At 45.8% G+C, this 5,292-nt stretch overlaps 1 pseudogene; it reads right to left on the reverse strand.

Moving 5' to 3' along the window:
- Positions 1-509: 509 nt before the first annotated feature.
- LOC143331865 (Ig lambda-2 chain C region pseudogene) lies at positions 510-4,491 on the reverse strand (annotated as a pseudogene).
- Positions 4,492-5,292: the final 801 nt, after the last annotated feature.

Below are 5,292 nucleotides of genomic sequence, written 5' to 3' on the forward strand. Positions count from 1 at the left end.
ATCGGTTGTTCATGGGTTTATTGTCAAGATGAAAACAAGCATTTTTGATATTTTTCTATCACTGTATCACGTTCATTATGATTCAAAAGAAATGACATTAGAGACACGAATATTTACAAGATCAGTCCAAAACTTTTCATTCTCCACAGAGAGGAGAATCAGCTAACGTAATAAAAGCATTTAATTTCTTGCTGCTCTTCATGAGATAAAAGACCAAACACTTCATCAAGTTGTTCATCACTTCAAGCTTTATTTGCACAAACATCAACCATCAACATGACAGTTATGAAGCACACTCACATCCAGCTGCTGAGCTACACACATTTCTCTTTAAGTTGTTGTTGTCCAACACTTTACAGCAGTGTTGTTCTCTGTCACACAAAGCTTTAGTTTCCTCTGCAAACATTAAAAGTCATATTGATGAGAGCAGCAGGTGTGTTCCTCCTGCTGCCCCCCAACACACACACACACACACACAGAGCTCCTGTCCTGGGCTTGGGCCAGCCCCTCTAGGCCTGACACTGGCTCCTGTGGAGGGACTGGGTCTGGCTGTGGCCCTTATGGAGGACCTTGCAGGAGTACAGCTCTCCTTGCATCCAGCGCTCCTTGCTCAGGCTCAGGGTGCTGCTGCTGCTGTAGCGTCCGCTCTTCTCCTCCTCGGAGCTGCTCAGGACCCCCTCTGTCACCTGCGTGCCGTCCACCTCCCAGCTCACCACGGCTCCCTCAGGAGAGTAGCCGCTCAGCAGGCAGGCCAGCGTGGCCGAGCCCCCGGAGAGCTGCTCAGAGGAGGGGGGAAGCAGAGAGACCGAGGGCCTGACCGTGGAGCCAGCTGGAGGGGAGAGCAGAGACACACCAGGAGCAGATTAACTCCCGCTGTAGGACACACAGCTGAACACGACACACTGACCACACATGACAGAGGTTAACACGACTGTGGACGAGCTGTGTGCACCATACTGTGATCAGACAGAGGAGAGGAGGTGACAGATGGGACCAAATGAGGCGCTAACAAATAAAACTAAATGCTCAAACTTAATCTCATTTTGACATTTCAACTCATGAGTCTTCGACTGAGGCACTCATCACAAATCACTCAGAATTAGACAATCATATGCAACATGAGTGTAAATATAAAGAAATATTGAGAATAATGATCATGAAATTTAATCTTCATGTCTAATTTACAATGTGTGACAGTAAATAATTCATGCCTTCAATGATTTTCTTGTTTTTCAAAATGTAATGTCTGTATCCAGTTAAAGACTTTGTCATCTGTCTGTTTCACTTCCTTTTCACCACTTTAAACTAACGAACTGTGAACACAAACTGCAGCTGGACTGCATGAACATATAAACTCACTTATTTGTTTTATAAACAGATTTCATTTCATTTTAATAACAGTTTGAATGTAAAAAATAAGAAATTTGGTGTCATTTTTTAGCATTAAACTTTTCCTCAGACCAATTCCACAAGCACATTTTGTCTAATAAAAACTACATTGAAAATAAAATAAGAGAAAATGTAACTTATTTGGCATTTATTTAACCTTAATATTATCAGAAACACAATAATAAAGTGAATCTTTGCACAGTGAAAGCCAAATTGCGATTTCAGCCAAGTTTGATAAATAACCATAAATATACACATTTCAAACTCCTTCAATAATTTCTCATGTATTTAGCTCATTTTGCACAATTAAGTTTGATCTTTCATGTTGTAGAAATGATAAATCTGTGATACTTACAGTCAATGATGAGTTTGGTTCCTCCACCAAAAGTCCACCACAGTGATACAAACTGATGAAGTGGCCATACAAAAACCTCCTGCACTGTCAACAAGCATCTATACACTGAAAAAAGTCTCTGATGAAAATAAAATGACATGTTTCTGAATCTGCAAAGCATTTTAAGTGATCTGGATTGAAATTATTGTATAAATGAAGGTTATTTCTTTCATTTTTCTTTAGTTTTCTGCACCTGACAGACAAACGATGACAGTCTTCTTGTAATGAAGTCATTTTGTCTCACAGTTTTCTATCAGGTGATACTTTGTTAAACGACCATGATGCTTTTTAACTCTGATTTTTTACAAAATCTTGATTAACAGAAGTCAGTTACATTATTTATCTGCAGTGAACCCTGTCAGTAAATGAAAGGCAGACAAACAGACACATCATACCAACCACAGTGGACACAAACTTCTCCTTAAATCCTCAACTGCACTTGTAAAATAAATATTTCCTTGTGTTCCATTAAGATCATAGATGGTGTCAATCCAAACAGTATTTCTCCTGATTTTGTGTCCCACGTTGCCTTGAGTGTGTTGAGAGCAGAGAGATGATTTCCATAGAGAGGAGGCTTTGCATGGTCAGCTGATCCTCCAGTGAACTGAGAAGGTTTATAGTCCTGTGAGTTCAACACTGCAGGACTCACATCTGTCAGTCAACACAGCAGAAAGCACGAGCACCATGACTCTCATCACCATCCTCATCTGGACGCTGGCCTGCTGCTGTTTCACAGGTTCATTCTCTCAGCAACATTTCAAACATGATGTGCTGCCTTTTCTCTCATTTCTTTCTGCTGATCAATGAATGATTTGTTTTTGTCTGCAGGATGCAGCGGTCAGGTGACTGTGACTCAGCGTCCAGTAGTGACATCGACTGCAGGATCCACTGTCACTGTCACCTGTAAAACCAGCACACCTGTTTATAGAGGCAGTCTTGGAGACTATATGTTCTGGTATCAACAGAAATCTGGACAGCCTCCGAAGCTCCTAATAAAATTTGCAAGGACACCACATTCAGGAACACCAGCTCGGTTTAGTGGCAGTGGAAGCAGCTCCGACTTCACTTTGACCATCAGTGGATTTCAGACTGAAGATGCAGCAGTTTATTACTGTCAGAGTTACCACAGTGCTCCTCTGTTCACACAGTGATTTGTAGCTGTACAAAAACCTCCCTCAGTCAGACTGCAGAGACACTGAGCTGTTACAGCAGGAACCGACTGCAGCTGCTGAAGAGGAAGAGACTCTGACACAGACCACTGAACACAGAGCTGACAGTAACCTCACCAAGCACAAACTACACATTCACATTCACGCATTTTTCCCAATTTCAAAAACTGTGATACTATCATTGTTATAAACAACAACCCATTATGTTCATTTCTATATACATCAGTATCGCTTGCATTTCCATCATGAGATCAGAAAGGTTTAAAGTCTTTCATTGTGACCGAGAACAGAAGCAAACTGATTGAGTCATTGGGCTCAATTTTCGTCCCCGCCGCTGGAAAAGCACGGGGTGCGCACCCTGCGCAGTGGTATTTTCGCGCAGCACAGAGGGGCGCACAGAGGGGTGCACGTATTTATTACTTATTAAGTATTTTGCTAAACCGAGGCGCACAGAGCTGCGCCAGAATTGGCGTTGTGCCGCAGTACGGAGAGGTGTCGGCAGGATCAGCGGTCCAGTTCGGTCCCCGCCCGCGACGTAAAAGTGCACTGAAAGCTCGCCACCCCAGACCTGTTCAACTCTGTGCGCAAGCGGCGCGCTGCTGGGCAAGTGGATTTTCCTAAACCGGCGGAGTCGTGCGCCCACCAATACCTCACATGCAATTGTCCACAGTGTCTGGCATTTCACTGCGATCAATAATTAGCAACAGCCACGATTCAAGCAACTGTCGGAGTCAGCACATACAGTCAGACCTAAATTTCTATATTTTGATCAGCATCTGCGGCACGGTGACGCAGCAGATAGTGCACGTGCCGCACAGCAGGACGGTCGCTGGTTCGATCCCTGGGTCGGGGTCAGGGCCTTTCTGTGTGAAGTTTGCATGTTCATCCCGTGCATGTGTTGGTTCTCTCCGGGCACTCCGGCTTCCTCACACAGACCAAAAACATGCTCATTAGGTTAATTGGTGACTCTAAATTGTCCATAGGTGTGAGTGTGAGTGTGAATGGTTGTATGTCCGTCTATGCTGCCCTGCAATCGGCTGGCGACCGGTTCAGGGTGTACCCCGCCTCTCGCCCATTGCCAGCTGGAATAGGCTCCAGCCCCCCACAACCCCGAAAGGGATACGCGGGCATAGAAGATGAATGAATGAATGAAGGATCAGTATCTCATCTGACCGCATCGCAAGCGCCTTCGGCACGCGTAATGGTCACTCAACCTGACCGAATGTACACAGGTGAAACAGGGATGCAAACTGATCAATTAACGTTGCTGTGCCAACCAGAAACAGCCGTGACATCCTACAGAACATACATACCGCATCTATCTCAGAGCACTCGAGAGACAGACACACAGGAAAATGGAAGTGATGATCGTTGTCCGCGATTACCCACATCATTCCATTCCAAATACAAATGTTATCATCGTAATGCTTAAAGTTATCTACAAAGGCCACTGCGAGCCTGGACCTTCCGGACCAGTATGTCAGTCTCCTCCTGGGAGAAGTTTGGGCGACGGACAGTTTCCTGCGTGGGCTCAGTCATCCTCGAAACTTGCCATGCACCTCGCTAGCAGCGTTTATAAAGGTGAGGCGAGGAGCTGATGTGATTGATGAAGATTGGACTGGGCGGTGTCAGACCCACTCCACGCCTTCTCCCTTCCCCCCTTCCGAGTTGCACCGCTGCGTGGGACTGAGATGAGAACGGGGAGTAGTTGCGCCTGCAGCAGTGCACGAAAATACCAAAATGTGTGCCGCCACGCCCCATCGGCGAAGCGCACCTGACTTTGCGCCGTGCCAGTGGCGGAAACGACAATAGAGCCCAATGAGTTTCCAAGCTTGAGGAGGAGTTGAGTGGGAGTTGGCAAGATAAATGTAGATCCAGTCCTTTCCAAGGACGCAGACTGACAGGGCATGACGGAGACAAGTGAGGGCAACACACCTGAGCACAAAGGAAAGCAAGAAACAGGACGGCAGGCAAGCAGGAAAGGGAGGACAGCTGAAATATACTTTGCCGTTTCTTATGGAGTCTCAGTTACTTCCTTGTGGATTAACAGACAATTCAGCAAGTGGAGAGCTGGTGCTTATTCACTGTGGCTGCAGGTGAGTCTTGATTGAATGATTGGGTGCAGCTGCGTCCAGGGGAGGAGGAGGCCGAGTCCAACCTGTCAGCCACACCCTGCAGGGAAACACACTCACACCAGACAGACAGACAGGAGACAGAGGGAGAGGACATGGAGAGAGCCATCCTACAAAACAGATGCTGCAGATATGTTTGGACAAGGACACAACATACAAAGAAAGTTTCAGCTAGACAGGAAATCAAGTTGCAAGAGATGGGGGAGTG

The sequence above is a fragment of the Chaetodon auriga genome, chromosome 14 (genome assembly GCF_051107435.1).
Source record: "Chaetodon auriga isolate fChaAug3 chromosome 14, fChaAug3.hap1, whole genome shotgun sequence".
Taxonomy (NCBI): Eukaryota; Metazoa; Chordata; class Actinopteri; order Chaetodontiformes; family Chaetodontidae; genus Chaetodon; species Chaetodon auriga.